The following is a 21,960-nucleotide window of genomic DNA, read 5'->3' on the forward strand; positions in this document are numbered from 1 at the left end:
GTGTCAAATAAATAAATAAAATCATTTTTATAAAATGAAAACAAAGTGACAGTATGTGGTAAATTATTTGCTAATTACATATCCCAAAAGGATACATACACACATACACACTCTTTAAACTCAACAGGAAGAAAACAAACAAGTTTGAAAATGCGAAAAAGATTTGAAGAGATACTCCCACAAAAAATGCCCAATAAGCACATGGAAGGATGCTAAACGTCATTAGCCATTAGGGAAATGCAAATTAAAGCTGCTATGAGATGCTACAGTATATTATTAGAAGGCCTAAAATTAAAAATATAGGCAATATCAAGTGCTCATAAGGATATGAAGAACTGAGTCTCATACATCGTTGGCAGGAATGGAAAATGGCATGGCTACTCTGGAAAAAATTTGGCAGTTTCTTTCATTCTTTTTTTTGGTTTTTATTTAAATTCAATTAATAAATATATAGTGTTTTATTAATATCAGAGGTAGAGGTCAGTGATTCATCAGTCATATGTAACACCTAGGGATCACTACATCACATGCCTTCTGTAATGTCCATCACCCAGTTACCCCATTCCCCCAACCCACCTCCCCTCCAGCAATCCTCAGGTTATTTCCTATAATCAAAAGTCTCTTTTGGTTTGTTTCCTTCTCTGATTTTGTGTTACTTTATTTTTCCCCCCTTTCCCTATGATCCTGTTTTGATGTTTAAATCCACATATGAGTGAAATCATATGATAATTGTCTTTCTCTGATTGACTTATTTTGCTTAGCATAATACCCTCTAACTCCATCCATGTCATTGCAAATGGTAAGATTTCATTTGGCAATAGCTGAGTAGTATTCCATTATATGGGTATGTGTGTATATATATACATATATACATACATTCATACCACATCTTCTTAATCCATTCATTTGTTGGTGAACATCTGGGGTCTTTCCATAGTTTGGCTATTGTGGACATTGCCATGCACACACACACACACACACACACACACTGTGCAGGTAACAGTTTGGTAGTTTCTTATAAAGTTAATTATCCACTTACCATATAACCTAGTAATCCCACACCTAGATATTTATCCTAGAGAAGTGAAAATTTATATTTAATGAAAACCTGTATATGAATATCCATAATTTTATTTGTAATAGGCAAAAATTGGAAATAATCCAAGTGTTCTTCAACAAGTGAGTGGATAAACAAGCTATAATATTTCTAAAAAAATGAGTATTGCTCAGCAAAAAGGAAAAAAGAAGAGAACTAAATACAATAACTTGGATGAATGATGTCAAGGATATTATAGTAAGTTAAGTGAAAATAGCCCATCTCAAAAGGTTACATACCATAGGATTCTAGTTATGTAACATTCTTGATATGGTAAAATTATAGCAATGGGGAACAAATCTATGGTTTCTAGGGGTTAGGCCTGGAGTAAGGAGGATATGACTATTAATGGGTAGCAAAAGGGAATTTTTCTGCTGTAATGGAAAAACTCTGTATACATTGTATCTATTGCTGGTTACAAAAATCTAAACATGTGATAACATTTCACAAAACTATATACCAAAGTCAAAAAAGAGCACATGTACAGGCACCTGGGTGGCTCAGTTGGTTAAGTGATCGACTCTTGGTTTTGGTTCAGGTCATGATCTTGGGGTCATGGGATTGAACCGCATTCCAGGCTCTGTGCTCAGAGAAGTCGGCTTGAAATACTCTCTCTCCCTCTGCCCCCCCCACCCCAAATAAATACATGAATAGATCTTTTTTAAAAAGTGCCATGTTAAACCTAATGAAATCCAAGTAAGGTCTGTATTTAGTTAATAGTATTGCACGATCCTAATTCCCTGATTGTTATAATTGTACTATGTTTATGCAAGAGTTTCTTTTGTGGGAAAAGCTGGGAAAGGGTTCTCAGAAACTCTACACTATTTTTGCAAATTCTCTGTGAGCCTAAAATTACTTCAAAATGAAAAGAAAAAAGATAGCATTTCCATTAACTGGAATGAAAGAGGCTGTATTTAGAGCAGAATTTAGAGGAGATGAGTTCAGTTTTGGATATCCTAAATTGAAGATGTCTATTTTATATGCTTATGTACAAGTCTAGAATTTGGGAGAGGAATCTGAATGAAATATACCTTTGGGAAATGATATTTAAGGCTGGGAGATTGGATAAGCTCATCTAGGGCAGGAATATAAATCAAGAAGAAAAGCAGAGTCAGGATGGAGCCTTGGGATACTCCACTATCAGACGACTTGAGAAGATAGAACTCCAAGAAGGTCATAGTTTCAAGTGTAGTATTTCCTCTTTATTGAAAGCTCTTCAGTGTGCATGCTTGTGTGCATGTGTGCGTGTGCTTGTGTGCTTGTGTGTGTGAGTGTGTGTGTTTCTGGCCTGACAGAGTTCTGTTCCAACCAGTAGATAGTTTTACCAATAGATTTGAACCTCTTTCAGTTGTTATGGTCTTGTTTCTCTGTTCCTCTGTAGTTTGTCAATTGCAATAAAATTTTAGAGTATATCAGTAGGAATTCCCTTCTCTTTCTGTCACATGTTGAACTCTGGTCAATGATTTTACAACCTGTTCTCCTAATGCCTGCTACCTCAGGAATAATATATGGTATAATCTCAATGTTTTGGGAGAAACTAGCATTAGTTCCATTAAAAGAGATGGAGCATCTGTTGTAAGACTACTTTCCTTAATGAGGAAATAAACACAAAATCTGATTCACATTTAGGAGAAATTTTCTCATTATCTTCTTATTTTGTTTTCCTGAAATCATGGCTCATTTATGATCAGTCTCTGCTCTTGTCATTTTTGTCTTCGACCAAATGTTTTCTCTCTTTTGCCACTATCTTCTCATTATCATTGCTATTAAAAAATTAATTCACTTAGTTAATTGACTTCAGTTTCATATTTAGGCAGATCATTGTAATTATAAGTTTAGGAATGCAGTCTTGCTTAGACGGAAATTATAATCTCTAATGCTTTGTTAGGAAACAAGGAGGGGTGAAAATCAATGATCTAAATATCCATCTCAGGAAGTTAGAAGAATGGCAAACTATACTTAAAAAAAGAAAAAGGTAAGATAGAATAAAGTTAAAGGCAGAAATTAATGGAATAGAACAAACACATAGTAGAAGGGATCAACATAAGCAAAAGTTAGTTCTGTGCCAGAAAGATTGGCCAAAAAAAGAGAGAAGTTGCAAATTACCAATATCAGGAATTAAAAATGGGACATCACTTTAGATTCTATAGACATTAAAATATGTAAGAAGTGTTATAAAAATTATTCAAGTGAATTAAAAAATAAGTGAAATAATTTAATTCCTAGTAAACACAACTTACCAAACTGACATCTGTTTTTAACATAAGTAGATTAGAAAATCTGAACAATTATTTCGCAAATTGTCTATTTATACTCTGTCCATGTTTCTGTTGAGATTTTTGTCTTTTTAAAAGATCGGTTATTGGGGCATCTTTAAATACAAATACATTAACCATTTGTCATATACAGTGCAGATATTTCCCCCAGTGTTTTTAGTCTCACATTTTATTATAAAATATGGAAATTTGTGTTGTAAGTTAAATTTATTGAATTTTTTCATTGTAATTTCTTTTGCTTTTATGCTCAGTCTATCCCTATATGGTTTCTTCTAGTTTATGATGTTGATGTGTGTGTATTTTTCAATTACTTCTTTAAAACTTGTGGAAATTAGTTTGATGTGTGACATGAAGCAAAGGATCATTTTTTTCTCCTAAACTAGTCAAGTTTCTCAGCATCATTTAAAATTTAATCATTGATTTTTTTCCACTGGTTTGTGATGCTTCCTTGACCAAATATTAAAAATTTGTTTGTATTAGGGTCTGTTTCTTCTGAAAATTTTCTATTAATTCTTCTGTGGCATTACTCTTTGAAATTTTTGTCTTTCCCTTCACACCTTCTTTCAGAAGAAATGTATAATAATTTTATATTAAATATTCCATGCGATTTATGTAGGTACTTTGTTAAAGCTAAATGCTTTAGAGGTGAAACCTAAACATTTTAATAGATATAATGTATCAAAGTGGTTAAAGTACATATTTTATAATCTGACTTACATTATCTGTAAAATGGGGATAGCAATACTTGATAGATTGGTTAGAAAGATGCAATAAAATGAAAATAGGATATAAAACACCTTCAGCAATTCTTGGCAAATAGTAGGTGCTCATTAATTAAAATAACTAAAAATTAATTCCCATTCTATGCCTCTTACTAAATGATGCCTTTTATTATCATTAGTGGTATTTGGTGTTTCCATTGTTATATGTTGAATGTATCTTATGTAAATCTTTTATACTTTTCACCAAAATTCCTATTTTTTCCTATCATTCACACTTTTGTTGGTTAGTTTTATTCTTAGCTATTTTATGGTTTTTATTGTTGTCTTGTACAACTTGTTTTTCTCCAGTTACATCTTTTTAGTATTGATGCTGTATAGACAAGACTTTCAAAGTGTATATTCACTTTATTTAAATTTGATTTTTTAACAAAATTTTTTAAAAAGTTAGGAGCTTTTCAGTTGATTCTCATATAAGCTACAAATAATGGCATTTCTGTGTCCTTATTTCTAGTAGGTAAAGTGTTACTTCTGATTTCAATTTCCTTTGTTTTTGATTGAGTTCAACAGAAGAATGACAGTAGTAGATTTGCTTGTTTTGATCTTTATTTCAAACGAGAATGCCTTACTTTTTCACTGTAAGTTATTTGTTGACTGTTAGTTTAGAATAGGTACTTCCTATGTTGAGAAAGCACCCTCTTCCTAGTGCACCCAAGTATGACTTTCAGGCCACAAACTCACATGTGCAGGAAAAGTAACTGAGCTAAATTTGTATTTTGGGGCTTCATTCTGCCAGATGGCAAGACCTTAATCTCAGTTAACTTATGTCACTCCTTTCCTTTCCTAAAGGGTTTACATTGTGCCAGGGTGGTGAGGGGTGGAACATGGCAGGGATGAGGGCAGTGGGGGCGGCAAGTTACCTCATCCCTATGCCTCTTTCTTTGGTCTCTTCCTCTGTTTCTCTGTCCTCCCACAGTCAGCTTTGAGGCCAGGGTACTAGGGGCTAGGCCATGAGGAGCAGCAAATGTTGCGGATTCTTTCCGTTTTCTATCTCAGACTGTGCTGGAATGTGGTAAAAAGCAAGAGATGTTCAGGGAGGTTTTGCTTGCCTGGAGCTTCCTGGTCTTTCCTTGACAGCTTGTCCTTCTAGTATAACTCCCACAAATGAGTAGCTGTGAAGTCAAAAGTGAGACATGGAGGGATGCCTGGGGGGCTCATTCAGTTAAGTGTCTGCCTTCGGCTGGCTCAGGTCTTGATCCCAGACTCCTGGGATGAAGTTATACATGAGGCTCCTTGCTCTGTGGGAAGCCTGCTTCTCCCTCTGCTGCTGCTCCCCCTCCTTGTGTTCTCTCTTTTTCTCTCTCTGACAAATAAATAAATAAATAAAATCTTTAAAAAAAAAAAAAGTGAGGCATGGAATGTGGAGTGGTAGGAATGAGAAGGCAATGGGGAGCATAGGAACAAAGGGAGAGGGGAGGTTGGAACGAAGAAAAGTTCTAGTAGTAATAGGTCTCGGTCAGCAAAAGTTGGCTGCTCTTACATATAAGCAAATTTGCCAGCTCCTTCTAGTGAAGGACTTCCATATTTCAATTAGAAATAATTAAAAAGAAAGTAGGCATAACCCAAAGAACTTCCATTTTGCAATATTTTGAAGTACAAATAACATGTGTTTTAGATTTTGTATTTATATGTAAAGCTTTCACAAAGGACAGAAAAGTGCAGCAATAAAAAATGAAAATGCAAGAACAAGATTTTGACCTATAGCTCTGATTTTGATACAACATAGCTTGGGAAATCAGAGATTGTGTGTATGTGTGTCTGTGTATTTAAACAAGAGAATGCTTTGATTTCCTTGGGAAGAGAAGTTTACATTCTTTCCCATCTTTGAAGAAGGCAGCAGATAGGACAGCTAGCTCTCAGGTAACTGATCAGTCGTGCAGCCTTTCTCCAGATCACGGGTTGCCAATATTCTGTAAACTGCCATTTTCTGCTGTTATTTTTTACTCTGTTTCTGGTTCATTCTGAGTCACGGGTAGCACGCTCTTACTGCAATGAGGTGCACTGCAGAGAGGGCTGGCCTGCTTGTTCTGCACCATTAAATGCCTGCTTGATTCTTTGTATCAGAAATGGTTGGGAGAGTTCCAGCACAGGGAAAAGAAAATGGGAGTGCTAGGGTTCTGCCTGGGAGGACTTGAATTAAGAGAAATGGGCAGAACAGAGAACGTGCTGGGTTTTTCCTAGGAAAAAAATAATGGACTAATGTGCTTGATGGGCATCTCTATCTATGTGTGTCATGATTCTCAAGCAAGCAAGGTACCATACTGATAATAGCATTTTCTCCTGATGGAATATTCCATCTGAACATGTCTGGTTCCGTTGGAGGCCGAGGTGGGGAGATTACCTCAGTGGCAGAACAGCATTAGCCAGTATCAAGTCTCCTTGGTCATTAGTCTTCCCCAGATATATTTACTTGTAATCTCTCAGTAGAGAATTGAAAGATATCATCCCAGCCACACTGAAGAGATGTGATTTTCTGGGACGTGAGAGGCTTCTGTTTATTAAGAATATGCTGAAGCTGAGCATAGCTTGAAAAATTTAATCTGCACAGAAGTGGCCCTGTACTCAATGAGAACTTCTGCCAAGGAGAAAGGACAAAGGCATTATTCCTTGAGGATATTAAAAGCTATAGTAGAATGCCACCCTGGTACATTTCTCTCCTTTCCTCCTTTCTGCCCTTGATGCAATTATTGTTATGTTACATTTAAAAGATAAAGACAATGAATCAAAACTTCACTCTTTGACCTCTCTTCTGACTCAAAACATGAAAATGCTTTTGATCTCCTGGAGCAGTAATACTTCCATTCACCAGAGACAAGACTATAACACCAGGAAAATGATAGAAAAATGCAATTTGTTGCATTAGTGGCAAGCAATTGGAGCAAAATGTATTAGTAGTTTAAAAAACATTCTGTGCGTGATTATCTGTGTGCTTGGTATTAAGAAGAAATACTCAGAATGGAAGGACATGGGAGATAATCTTTTCATTGGCATGAGAACTTTTACTTGAGAGTCCTATAGTTATGTTCTAAAAAAGCAAATTTGCCTCTGAACCAGCATAGCTTGCAGTGAAATTCATTTTCAGTACTTCTGAATTCAGCTCACATAGCCATCTTGTAGGCTGTAAGGAGGTTCAAGCTGTTCTAAAACAGTCATCACGATCCATTACACTTTGTTCCCTGTAGCTTTTGTTCCCAGTTGCATGTGATGTAGCTCCAAAAGAAAATTTAAAATACATGCTGACTTTACATACAGAAGGATTATAGTTTTGCTTGTTCAAAGCATTCTCACCTATATCATCTAGAATCTAGTATGAACAACTCAGCGTAAAGATAACATTTTGAAAGAGGGTATCGAGTGAATATTCCTTTTATGTTAAAAGAAATATCTTAAGAGAAAAAAATACTTCTCGAGTGTTTGGCTTGGTTTACATATGGGAAACAGAAATTTCAAGCCAGTAATTTAAGCCCCAAAGGTTTACTGCAAATACCTACATCACTGAAGCAAAAGCATTTGCCTTTTGAGAAGTTTTTAAAAATAAAAGTTATCCCTCACTAGAGATTATATTGATTTATTGATTCCATTTCTAATTAATGCTGAAAGTGTCCTATAATATTTTAAATTATGTTTGAATGCAGTTATTCTCTTTTCGGATATTGTAGATGATAGAGAAAGGCCTTTTTTTTTTTTTTTTTTTTTTTTAAGTTTTAGAAAAAAGTTTTTTTTTTTTTTTTTTTTTTTTTAAAGGATTAGAAAGCAATGAAGAGAAAACGCTAACTTTCATGCTACTTTATCCCTTCAAACTTTAGGAAAAACTCAACATTTTCTCCCAAGAACCAACATCCTGTTCAACTCCTGCTCATTATTTCTTTATGTTTTCTAGTCATTCAGTCTTCTTTGAGACCCTTTTCTTTTCTTCTCTGTGTAGTTGCTAAGTCCCACCAACTGTTCTCTTATAAAGCTGCTCTCCATTGCATATCAGAATTTTATGTCTTTGGAGGAGGATCCTGGTGGGGAGGGACAAAGGGAGGGGGCAAACAGGCTCCCCAACACGGAGCTCAATCCTAGGACCGCAGGGTCATGATCTGAGCCACCCAAGTGCCCCTGATACTTGCATTGTTACAGTATGGTCTTAGTAGTTTTGAATTCTCCTGTTTTAGTTTCCCATTTCCATAAGCTATTTTGTGTTCTTTGTATCTTTCCTTTGTGCCACAACCTCCTGTAGCTCTCCATTACCTATAAAATCAAGCCTCAGGGGTGCCTGGGTGGCTCAGTTGGTTAAGGGACTGCCTTTGGCTCAGGTCATGATCCTGGAGTTCCAGGATCAAGTCCCGCATTGGGCTCCCAGCTCCATGGGGAGTCCGCTTCTCCCTCTGACCTTCTCCCTTCTCAGGCTCTTTCACTCTCCCTCTCTCTCTCAAATAAATAAAATCTTTAATTAAAAAAAAAATCAAGTCTCAGTCTTTGTGGGTTCACTTCAGGCTCTTTATAATCTGAGCTTTTGCTTATACTGTTCCCCAGTTCAGAGCCTCTCTGGCACCCTGGTTGGCTTCTTTTCTGATCCCTGAATTACCTCCTCCTCTTTCCTTATCCTCTTTCCTCTACCTGGAATGCTGGTTTTCATCTATGCTGTCCTTCAAGGCAAGATACTTGAAATCTCTTCTGACTATACCAGTTCAGTTTCCCCTTTTGTCTTTTCAAGGACTGTATTCTGTAACACTTTATTTGCCTTTTAAATATAACGTGGGTAAGAATATATATTGTTTCATCCGTAAAAAAGTTAGTTCTCCCAGGACGGAGAGTATAGCTTATTTTGTACATAATACTGGCACCATACTGTGTGACAACCAGCTATATTTTGTGAGTGAATTAAATTGGGCTAGGGTAATCAAAAACTGTGCTCTTGATCCTCAGGAGTCCTCTGCAACATTTTACATGAAGCTGATGGTGGTTACTCCAGTTGACTCTTAACCATTTTCTTTCCCACCGGAAAAAACTGGATTTAAGATTTTCTGTTTGGTCACCTTCTGTAACTGTACCATCAGCTTAATCATCAAACAGTTCTAATTGAATATAAACAAGATGTCAATGATAATTATGTAAATGTTCTATTGCAAATATTTATCTCTGTAAGTTTTCAGTATATGCCTTTAAACTTATGTAGTATAATGAATATAATTCCTTTTCAAATTAGTAAGTGTCACACGAAAGCCATATTTGCTCTTCTCTATAATATGTCTCTCATATCCAGATTACAGACTGAGGCAGAACTTCATGCCTTATCTAACCATATACCTACAACTGGAATGCAGATGGCGGGGTTATTTGAAATGAAAAATGGAGTTAGAATTCTCTTTGATTATTGGTTTGACAGTGAGGGATCATTTTGCTAACTAGGTTATATGGTGTGTTTTCTTCAATATACTTTTGTTAATACCTTTTTTAAAAAGCATGCAAGTTACAGATTTGACTCAACTTATTGAAAGCATATTAATAATACTGAATATCTTAGTTTTCCCAACCTGTTGTGAGTATATTAGGCTAACAAAGATGCCTCTAGATGAAAGAATAAGACATATAATTAATAGTTATTTGATCAATCCTGGCAAAGTCTTTTTGATATATTCCCAGAAATTGAGAAATTGATATCTCTAATGATGGGTAACAAGTCTCTTCACAATTCAGGATGATTTCCATTCCTTTGCTTTCAACAAAATTGAGGAAGATCTAATTGAGTTGTCAGCTGGTGGATCACAAAAATAGTATTTGAAGATATGCCATTGTGTGGTTTTGGCATGTAAAGTGGGAGAAGTTCAAAGAGTTGAATGACATTTTATAGCAAATTTTGCTCTAATACCATCTATTTATATGTATGAAAAAAGATTCTCAGAGCTCCCAATAAGCATATTGGAATGGGTACTGAACCCAGTCTCATTATAACAATTAATAATCATCCACCAAAATATGAAATGAAGACTCCTCATTCATTCCATTATAACAGAAGAATTTCCAATTTTAAACATATGTTTAAAATTTATAATATATCTATATTGCTTTTCATGAAGCACATATTAATTTTAGTAATAACTTAATCCAGAAAGAAAATTTTACCCTGAGGATGAAATGACATCAGTAAGAATTTTCAAGTATAAAAATATTTTACATGAAAATATTCTTTGGGGAAGGTGGAATGGAAAAATTACTTCATGGAGAAAAAAGAATGATATAAGGTTTCTAAGGGTTGAAGATCAGCTTGTTCACGTGTGTGTGTGTGTATTTTTTTTTCAATGAATGGTATTGGGTAGCAATAGCTTTGGTATTTTCTTGGAACAGTATTCCATTATTTTAAGATGTCAATATTTGTAATATACCAGAAATCAAATCCTTTGTATCTGTTTAAATTTAAATTAAAAGAATTTAGATGTGAATTAACAGTGTGTGAATGGGTACATAGTTTCCCAAATTATTTTACAGGCATACATAAGCAGAATCTTGGGAACTCTTTTGGCCAAGAGGTATGTGCTTATAGCAGTATCTGGTGCCTGCACTCTTTTGCTCTCTGCTTCTAACATATGCTGATCCCCATTCAGTTATCTGAATGATCCCAATTGCTTCCTGACTGGGGCCTTTCCCCCCATCCCTGTCTACTCAGTGGCAACAATCTGTCCCTATTACTAGCTCAAGCACCCTTTCCAGATGATGTTCACTTGTTCCTTCTGAACCAAGCTTCAGTGATAGGTCCTAGGGAAGTGTTCTCTAAGATTACCAAAGTTAGGTTCCCTAGAATCTTTCCTAACCCCATAACACCTGGATCTTTTTCTCTGTATCTCTTTCTACAGTTGTGATTTTAAGATCAATGTGAATCCCGTAAGAGCAGGGAATGGCTCTGTCTTACTCACTGCTGTATCCCCAGGAGAATCCAGCATAGAAATGGTGTTAAAGAAAAAATTATTCATAACCCTTGTTAAAGATGACCAGGCAGACTAGATAGGTATAGAGACCGCTTTGACAGAATTTTGCAGTGGGGGAGAGAGATTGGATTCAACTTTGAATACCCCATAAGCAAGTGGGAATTTATAGCTGAGGAGTAGTGTGGGAGTCAGTGGATGGAAAATTATTTAGAGGAAACATCAGGGATTGGGGTATTTTGACTAAACCAATCTACCAATATTCTTACTGAAGACAGGCCAGGGTGATGGGACATGCTCAGGTGTTGAGGGTGGGATGTTCTGGTTAAACTGACTAAGCAGGGTGTTTGCTAAGACTGGATTTTACAAGGAAGCGCTCAGATGGATCTAGGAGAAAGTTCAGGAGCCTGACTCAACATTTGGTTAAGCAAAGAATCTTTGTCATTGGGTTCACAGAAGTGACTCAGTATTTGTTGAATAGATGAATAAACAATACAGTTTTTATGCTTAATAGCTGTGTGTGGCCACAGATAATTTTGTAGATTATTATTTATTAATTTAAAAAGGAAGGATTTCTTTGCTCATGAAAGATCTCAAGGACACCTTACAAAGAGTTCCATGGATCAAATAAGATTATATACAAGAAAGGGCTTTGGAGGAGTTAAAGTTAATACCCAGTGTGGACTATTTCATGTAAACTCTCTGCATCAGGTGGGTTCTCTGGGAAAGTCACCAAGATGCACTGAGACATGCAGGAGATTTGTTGAGGAAAATGCCTGTGAAAGATAAAGGAGAGCGTGACCGGAGGGAGATGAGGAGAGCCGCAGCCTTTGAAATAAGTCTGTTGCCTGTGAAGGAGAGGGGGAAGGAAGGAGGATTTGGCAGGAAGTCTCAGACTGCAGTGCAGTTCTAAGAATGTGTCTCCTGTTCAACAGAGAGTTCTCTGACCCAAGTCAGCTATTTCTGGGTCTCACAGCCATACGATGGACTGCACTAGTACCCTTGCCATGCACGGTCAAGTCTTGGGCCAGTCTAAGGGAAGCATGGCCATGGTGCAGACACAGTGATGGATCCAGAAGGCTGCAGCAGGGGCTGTTGGTCCATTCCACTCCTGCCAGCAGCAGATCTGAGTGGTGCGTTCTCATGACCACTACACGCAGAAATTTGGAGAAATATCATCTGCAGTATCATATTCTAATTTACCTTTCAGGTCATTCTACACAGAGCTGGGGACAGGGCTGACATGCCCTGATTTCCAATTTCTAATTCATGGACGTATTTTCTCTGACTAGTGCTGAACTCACTCAGTGAATGCCACCATGTTTTCTACCTAACAGCTATTTGGCCTCACTTCATTGCATACTGCAGACAGCATGGATCTCACTTCTTTGGGGCCACCAGTCCATTTGCCACCTGGAACTGACAGGCTGGTCCTTGGTTTTTCCAGTATAGGGTTAGGCAACAGTAAAACACTAATGAGGAGTCAAGGCGGGCCTTTAGCAAACAGTCTTTCATTGTTGTAAAAGTTCTCAGTATTAAACACTTCCTGATTTTATAACCACGGGGATTCAAACGAACAGAAATATAGAAACATTTAACTGGAAAAGTGCCTCCAGGAGCTGATAACTGTTACCTGTCATGAATTCCTCTTTGGAGAAGTGTGGAGACAGAGGGCATCATATCTTAGCATGCAGAAAAGGCCGGAGAAGACCAGCACCTGTCTTCTTAGGGATTCATCTGTCCTCAGTTGTTATAACTGAACCATCAGTTCCATTTGTCTTTAGAGGAATTTTGTTAATGGCTCTGCTACAATCTTATCAAATCATCCTTGGAGTAAGTTTCAAGTATGATCACCATGGTGATGGCACATGGGTCAGTTAGCACTCTTGCATGACCCAGACTTCATAGACCTTGATATTAGGCTGAGCCTCTGTAGTCACTTTTGGAGATAGTAATTATAAAGCTTATAAAGCGGTCATATAGAGCACTAATACTAATCCTGTGAAGGCCTAATATTAAAGTACTATTGAGGGCTAAAAAGCTTTCCAATTTGTGCTGTCTCTTTTATCTAACATGCCCTCCTTTAGGGCAGCCTGGTTTTGAGTGGCTACATAATTGCATGTGTTTTTCTGGGTGTTCTTTCTTTCCTCTGTCCCAATTTTTTACATCAAACTATTTGAAGGCCCTTCTGAAGTAGAATATTGGTTAGGAAAAGCAAAACATACATATTTTTCCATATATGGTGACCACCTATTTTCATTATCAAAGGAATAAAAGGTCTCTGATCAGGACAGGGTCAGAGAAATGGGTGAAGGGGTTCAAAAGGAAAAAAATAACAATTCATACACACATGCATATATAAATCCCTATAATGCCTTGTATATGCTATGTGCTTAAAAAAACAACACAAATCAGAAACCTCTCCTGATTCCTCTTCTGTTTTATGGATTGCTGTGGTGATAGGATGGGGAGAGAATTAGGAGAGAACTAGAACTAACAATAATATTTGAAGCTTATAAAAATCCATGTGAATGTTTATTTCACTTGGACATTGACTGATCCCTTTTATGTAAAGGATACCATCTTTCTAAAAATGTCTCCTTCTAGCACCCACCCTGTCCTCCTACGGCATCAGAGATGGTGGTTGATGGAGAATAAGTTTTTGTGTCTGTAACCCTTTTTGGTTTCACCCATACCATATTTGGCGTGAAGAATAAAAACTATAATATCTGGGGCTATCTGAGGGTGTTTAATGGTGTCAGGTAGGAATTGGAGAAGCTCAAGTAGAAGGACCCTTTTCAGCTGCTTATTCAGCATGCAGAAAGAACCTGTGCTCCAAAGAGAGAGAGAGAGAGAGAGAGAGAGAGAGAGAGATGGAGAGGTGGGGGGAGGGAACAAACTCAAATCATCATAGCCGCATTAATACCGCAGAGCTGACCAAAAGAAGCAAAACCTTTCATGCTCATCAGTGGTGATGATTTAATCCTCAATGGTTATGCATCAACAAGTGCATGGACCAAGAGTGAGGGCTGACTGTGACCAGAGACAAGGGGCTTTGAGGAAAGGAGACATCACAGCACAGTGGAGATAGAAGGAAGAGGGACAGAGACAATGGGACTCAGTATCCTAGATAATGCTTCCTAGTCACTGGTGAAGACAGCTTCCTGAACTCTGCTCTACAGAACACCAGTTCTGGCAGGTGTTGAGACAGGACACACCAAAAAGAGGAGTCCGTGGTCAAATAAATTAGGGAATTGCTACCTACTATATTCTCTGAGGTAGAGATGTATAATATACATTAGTTATATGAAGTAAAGAAAACATTCTGATTTTATTTAAATGCAATGTTTCTTAAACCTATTTGAATATAGAACCTTATTTTTGTTTGTTCATTTGGATATTTATTATTAGCATTTGAGGGAAGTGTGTCCTGTTGAATACAGTATGGAAATGTCATGTTAATAGTTATTAATTCAAGTGTGGAACAGTGAGAATTGGATATCAGACCCCAGTAAATGACTTTTCTTTTCTTTTTTTTTTTTTAAGATTTTATTTATTTATTTGTCAGAGAGAGAGCGAGAGCGAGCACAGGCAGACAGAGTGGAAGGCAGAGTCAGAGGGAGAAGCAGGCTCCCTGTGGAGCAAGGAGCCCGATGTGGGACTCAATCCCAGGATGCTGGGATCATGACCTGAGCCGAAGGCAGCTGCTTAACCCACTGAGCCACCCAGGCGTCCCAGTAAATGACTTTTCAAGTTCTTGCATATGTACCTAGGTTATGCATCAGGATTGTCTGGTGGAATTTGGAAAAAAATGCCCATTCTGGATTTCACCCCATATCTAAGAAATCTGAATCCAGGTGACAGGGCTTTAGAGTTTGTATTTTAAAAATGTTTTCTGGGTAATTCTTATGACTTGGCCTAGCAGTGTTCTGTGGATCAGCATTTAGAAACCATTACATTATAGAATTTGGGTTCAGTTGTTCCAATAAAGCTTTTGTTGCCCCTGTCAAATTCAGGCTAAATAATCTATGTATGTAATGTCTTTTAAACCAAATAGAGCCTACCTGTGGTATTAGAGTCAAAATTCGGGGGCCCAAAGTGAGCAAAACGAGGTAATTTTTTACCTTTTAGAATTCTACCTCAACAAAACTAATGTTTGTCTAAATGTGTTGTCATTTATTTTTAACTTGAAAAGAAGTGTTATTGGAAGGAATTGGATGAAGGGCTGATGAAGACAGGATAGCATACAAAATAACCTTCTATATCTTCAATATGGAAGGATTTCATTTAGGAAAATATAGGCCAGCCTGCCCTTTTAGTATTTCAATAGGAACAACTATTGAACTTGGTATGGCATGTAAGTGCAGAGAAATCCTTTATAGGGGAATCTACTCATGCAGTCTGTTCCTCAGCATCCTCTATGAAGCCTGCATTGTTCTTGCAGTTTGGTATGACCATTTACTTGAAGGTAGTGAAGCATGAGTGCTGACGGTTCTAATAGACTCCTTATGGTAAGCTAAGGTACAGTTCCATGGTCAGAAGCAACTGTGTCTAGTTACTGTGATGTTGCCAGTCATCGTTCAGAGCAGTGATAGATATAGTAGAGTAGACAGGATTGGTACTTCAAGAAAAATTCTACCAAATAAAAACTCTAGAATGTTTCTATAGCATGAACTTGTTTTATCATCAAAATAAAGTATTTAAAATATGATAATATATAATTTGTGTCTAATACATTGGAGCATAATGCACATTTACTAGGCTATTCAGAGTAACCTCAAATGTGATGTTTTTTCTTATGGTTTTTTACATATGAGAATTAATTCCAAGATAACAAACCTAGAGGAGAAGACCCTGGATCCTATTAGATGATAATTTTGTTTCTGAAGGAGAAAATGCCAGGCAGAAAAGGAATGTGATACTTGAAAGTAGTGCTTCTGAAAACTTTAATGTATGCATTAGTTACCTGGAGTTTTATTAAAATTTAGATTCTGGCTGAGGACAAGAGATGTGGGCCCCAAGATTCTGCATTTCTAGCAAGCTCCTGGGTGATCTGTTGCTTTATGGAACACAGTGGTTTTCGGAAAGCTTTTCTCTTCAGGGGCATATTTTATGATTTGGCTATTAGATTGGTAATCCTTGGTCTGAATTGGTGATAATGTACTGTTAATCAGTTTATCATGTGTAGAGACAGTGTCAACACAGGAATTATTAAATTTATGTTGAGTTATTATACATTGAATTAATTTTATTGATGGTATAAAGAAAATTAGTCCTATCTCAAACACGTTCCGGTTTTTTTTTTTTTTTTCACAGTTTGCCTTTTTTCTTTGATTTTATTTAATGTCTTTATCTAGATAAATTTTTATTTTATTTTTTTATTGTGTTATATTAGTCACCATACAGTACATCATTAATTTTTGATGTAGTGTTCCAAGATTGATTGTTTACGTATAACACTCAGTGCTCCATGCAATTCGTGCCCTCCTTAATATCTACCACCTGGTTCACCTATCCCCCGACCCCCTTCTCCTCCAAAACCTTAAGTTTATTTCTCAGAGTCTACAATCTCTCATGATTCGCTTACCCCTCCGATTTTCCTCCCTTCACTTTTCCTTTTCTTCTCCTAATATCCTCCATGTTATTCCTTATGTTCCATAAGTAAGTGAAACCATATACTTGACTTTCTCTGCTTGACTTATTTCACTCACCATAATCTCCTCCAGTCCCATCCATGTTGTTGCAAAAGCTGGGTATTCATCCTTTCTGATGGCTGAGTAATATTCCATTGTGTGTATGGATCACATCTTCTTTATCCATTCGTAGATATACGTTTTAAATTTGTATCTAGGTTCTACGTCATGTTTGGAAGGGCTTTCAATCCAAAATTCTAAAAATACTCACCCATATTTTCTTTCAGGATTTCTGTGGTTTTTGGTACTTCTATTTTATTACAATTAAAAATTTAGCAGCTTTATTAATGTATAATGTGTGTACCACCAAGTTCACTCATTGTAGGTGTACAATTCAACAACTTTTAGTGAATTCAGAGTTATGCAGCCATCCTCATGGTCTGATTTGAGAACATTTCCATCACCCCAAAACATTCCTTGTGCCATTTTAGTTACTGCATGATTATTTTTTTATTTATCTGATGTTTATTTGCATAGAGAGAGGGATAGAAATCTAATCATTTTTTTTTTCAAATGGCTTGCCTGTCGCTCCAATATCTCACAGAGTTGCCACCTTTTATCATAAATTATTGCATATACTTGTGTTTAGGTCTATTTTATATCATATAGACCATTAACTGTTGTTTATTAATTTGGAATGATCATATTTTATAAATGAATGAAATATTATGATGTTTTAGTTGTGGACATGCTAATTTCAATTGTTACTCTTTTTTTCACAGATTTTCCTCAAATATCTTGTATGTCTGTTTTTAGTCAAGTTTGTCAAGTTTCCCCATTTTCCCACAAATATAATTTTTTTGGTATTTTTTTTAACTGCCATTACATTGAATTTATAAATTCAGTGAGGGGAATTGACCTCTTTACAAGTATGAATTCCTATCTGTCTTTTTATTTAAACAGTCTTCTTTTTTTTGTCTCTGAGTTGAGTTGAAAAATTCATTCAGGACTTTAGCATAGTTTTTGCTATTACTCCAAGGCATTTATTTTTTATATTCAAACTGGAATTAGTATTTATAAAGCTCTTATGATTATAAAAAATAAATAAAATATTATTTATACCTATCCACCCTATTGATCCTCTGTTTCTAATGCTTTCTTTTTTCAGTTAGTTCTCCTGGGTTTTCAAAATATATAATGATACATTTTTTTTGATTAACATATAATGTATTATTTGCCCTACGGTTATAGGTCTGTGAATCGCAATGATACAATCTTTAAGTAATAATAATGATGGCCCGGGGTGCCTGGGTGGCTCAGTTGGTTGGGCGACTGCCTTTGGCTCAGGTCATGATCTGGAGTTCCAAGATCGTCCCACATCAGGCTCCCAGCTCCATGGGGAGTCTGCTTCTCCCTCTGACCTTTTCCTCTCTCATGTTTTGTCTCACTCTCTCTCTTTCTCAAATAAATAAATAAAATCTTTAAAAAAAATAATAATGATGATGGCTCTCTTGGGCATCTTTATGTTATTCTTGAATTTACTGGGAAGTTTTCTAGTCTTTTACCATTAAGCATGAAGCTGAATGTTGGTGGTTTATATTAATATCTGTTTCACTAAGGATTTGTTTCTTTTTTTTTTTTTTTAATCAGCAAGAAACACTGAGCTTTATGAAAGACTTGCCTTCCTCTTTAACATGAATATCATTCTATTCCTTTTAGGAAAGTCTTCTTTGATCTGTTTGTTAGTATGTTTTGCAGAGTGCTAGTTCCTTAATTTTTTCCTCTGTTTCAATGACATCAAGCTAATTGTTGGTTCATCTTTTTTGTTCCTTATACCTATTGTCCTTACATCACTTTTGTCTGTATTTTGTCTCTTCATTATGTGATTTTTCCCAAGCTTTCTTTCAGATCACTAACTTGATTCTTTCCTATTTTGATGATGTTTCTTTCTGCATTAGCTTATTGCAAGATCCTTAATATTTTTCCCGAGATGTACAATTTTACTTAAAAAGTTAAATTTTACTATCTTTATTTACTTTAATTTAATTTAATTTAATTTTAATCAGGTGTGGAATCTATCTTTAAGGACAGGAAAAATGTGTTGTCTTGGAGCACCTGGGTGGCTCAGTTGGTTAAGCATCTGCCTTCGGCTCAGGGTCCTGGGATTGAGCCCCACATCAGGCTCTCTCTTCAGTGGGAGCCTGCTTCTCCCTCTGACAGCTCTTCCCCCTGCTTGTACTCTCTCTCTCTCTGTCAAATAGATAAATAAAATCTTAAAAAAAAAAAAAAAGATTTGTTGTCCTGAAATTTGTTGAGTCTTGTGGTATGTCTTCTCTCTAAACAGATTATATGTCTACTATTATGCTATATTTAGTGTCATTCTTCCTTCTTTTTTCTTCTTGTTTTATTTACTATTATGAATACTTAATAGTAGGTATTTGTAAGTCATGTAAGGAAAATAAAAATAGAGATCTCAGCCATCCCTTGTATCAGGTAGGAATTTGTGTATTATTTCATCTAAATGAACTGGACTACATTTGGCCTAAACAGATAAGGACTTGACTAAACCTAGCAAGAAGTCTAGGAGTAGGCAGTCTGGGAAGGTAAGTAATGCTTCCTCCAATGCCTTCGTAGCTGCAGGTGGTGCAATTTTTTTTTTTTTTAGACTTCAAGGTTGCCTCCGGATTGTAGGATGACTGCCTCTATTTAAGTACCACTTTGGAATTCCTGGTATAAGTAAGGAGAAGGGCAAAAGATGTTGCTGGCTGAGTGACTCCCTTTGTAGTGTGTTCCTGAGAGCTGTGCACAGTGCCTTATACTTTCTTCTCATTGGCCAGAACTCTGTCACCTAGACACTTCTGGCTTTGAGGAAGACTGGGGAATGTAGTTTAACAGTGTGGTGCACTGCCATCCCATTTAAAATAAGGATTTTGTTGCTAAGAAAGAAGAATGGATATCAACTTCTGCTCACTTTCCTGTTTTTAGATGTCTGCTTACAACGAGGAGACCAGAAGCATCTCCTTCTCATCTTGCTCAGTGTAATATCAATGTACATTCGCAATCTTCAATTCACATCACCATCCATTTTGGTAAGGACCAATTCATACACAAATGTGTGAGCTGAAGCTTAGGACCCTCCCAATAAAAATCAAAGTATCTATTGTCTTTTTGTGTGAACAATATTTGGGGAACATTAAGCTTCTTTTATTCTTTTCATTTTACCCAGTGGCATTCAAAGCATATGTCTGTCGTTCTATTTAATGTGCATGAGTTGGAGATTGTAAATCTGATAGAAATGAGAAAGGAGCAGAGGAAATAGGAATAATAAAAGTTTATCTGGGATGCATACCTTAAGTACCGTAAGCAACACCAGTCAGAACTTTACTATATAATGCTTTGACCATAAGATATGGTTGAAGAATAAAATAAATGTATACATGACGTTAAAGCAGAAATGTTAATAGCTGTGTTGCCAATACTGCACTCATATTTGGGAAAATGCTATGTTATTTTCCTGCATAGCCACCCCCTGGGAACATAGGCTTTTCTCACTGCAAGGATTTCTGTCTTGAAGGACACTCTAGTAGAGAATCACTTTAGACTTTTAGTGTTGTAATAATGCTATTTTTCGCATTTTAAAAAGATATTTTCAAAGGATGACTCTCATAGGTTGGTTTAGGTTTTTATAGGGCCTGAAGATTAATAAAATTCTTAGGCCTTCTTTAAGAAAATAATATAAAACAGGTACAGATATGAAAATTTATGTGAAATGAGAGAAGATAATCCAAATAAATTATAAATTTAAAAAGCTGACAAGTAGGGGCTCCTGGGTGGCCTAGTTGGTTGAGCTTCTGGCTCTTGATTTGCGCTTAGATCATGATCTCATCAAGACCTGTGTCAGGCTCCTGAGCAGAGTCTGCTTGTCTCTCTCTCCCTCTGCTCCTCCTCTAACCCCCACTTTCTCTAGCTCTAAAAAGAAAAAAAGAAAAAGCTGACAAATACATAAGTATCAAAAAAATCCAGAAAAGTAACATAATATTAATTGGAATAATAATTTTCTCTAGTGTACTTTTTAATTCCAACTTTTTTTTTTTCTTCTTTTGGCTCTGTAGTCTTTGATCATACTCTTCATGTGGAATGATTTTGTAATATATGCTATAGAGAGAATAGAAAGATAATTTAATCTTTCCTCTCTCATAATTAATCAACATTTATTTCATCATAGTTTAGAAAAGTTTTAGTTTTACTACTTATTCGTAATGTCATGTAATACTTAGGATTCTTATTGAAATATGGAAAATCTCTGTTAAGATTCTTTGATATATGAGCAATTAAATTTCAGGACATTTTAAGTTTTCTTATGCAGTAGCTATTGTTAAGTCCTTTTTGAAACGATAACACTCATTTACCAGCACATCATGGGTTGTCCTCATTGTCCTGGCACATTATGAGTTTGTTATGTGGCAGGAGAGAAATTCTATTTTGACTAGGCATTTATGAGAGTCAGATTTTTTTACCTTTTATATGTCTGATGTTGAAAGTATTTTCTGTAAACTAGCTTCTGGCTCCTTACATATCACACTGTTCTACCCCTACCCACAAAATTCCAATGCTGAGCACCATAGGATACATTCACATCTCAATATGACATTGACCCTTGCACTATTATGTCCTGACACTGAGTTGATGCAGTGGAGTATTCCTAAACTCTTCCCACAGTAGGATAGCTGTCCATAACTTGCCTATGCAGGAAGTGTCTCTGTGAATCACATAAAAGTAGTCTACCAACTTAGATGAAATATATCCCCCAAGTGTACTTATACTTAACTGGATCTCCAGCTGCCCATAGCCACTCCAGTACCACATGATAAGATCGGAAGTTGTGATGAAAAGAGTTAGTAGCCTTAACCAACTGCAGTGAAAATATCTTACTTTGGCAAATTTTACAGAATTGCTGAAAGAAAGAGTAGCTATAAGATTCCTTCCCTGGAAAGTATACTCTGAGAAGCTGTTTAGCACATACGGTGTTTATTAGCAAGTTCCCTTAGGTTCGGTACCCACGACGAAAATGGAAGAAAGCAGGATTGAGCAGAAAGAGCAGTTGAGTTGCCTCTGCTGACTGTGGACTCTGGAGCTAGAATGGCCTTTCCAAGATGTCCAGTTTTTCATTTTATTATTTTTGAATAGGCAAGGTATTCACATGGAAAAAAATCAAAATATTCAGAAAGAGCAGCCAGAGAAAGTCCAATCTTCTACCCTTGACCCTCAGCC

The 21,960-nt window shown here is 36.4% G+C and overlaps 1 long non-coding RNA gene across 1 annotated transcript in view; it reads left to right on the forward strand.

Moving 5' to 3' along the window:
* Window positions 1-10,623: 10,623 nt before the first annotated feature.
* The window catches only part of LOC132027953 (uncharacterized), a 72,799-nt gene continuing 61,462 nt past the window's right edge, over window positions 10,624-21,960 (forward strand). The window contains exons 1-2 of the long non-coding RNA XR_009407274.1: window positions 10,624-10,663; window positions 19,675-19,778. This is a non-coding gene — a long non-coding RNA (uncharacterized LOC132027953). The remainder of the gene's footprint in view (window positions 10,664-19,674; window positions 19,779-21,960) is intronic.

The sequence above is a fragment of the Mustela nigripes genome, chromosome 12 (assembly GCF_022355385.1).
Source record: "Mustela nigripes isolate SB6536 chromosome 12, MUSNIG.SB6536, whole genome shotgun sequence".
Lineage (NCBI taxonomy): Eukaryota > Metazoa > Chordata > Mammalia > Carnivora > Mustelidae > Mustela > Mustela nigripes.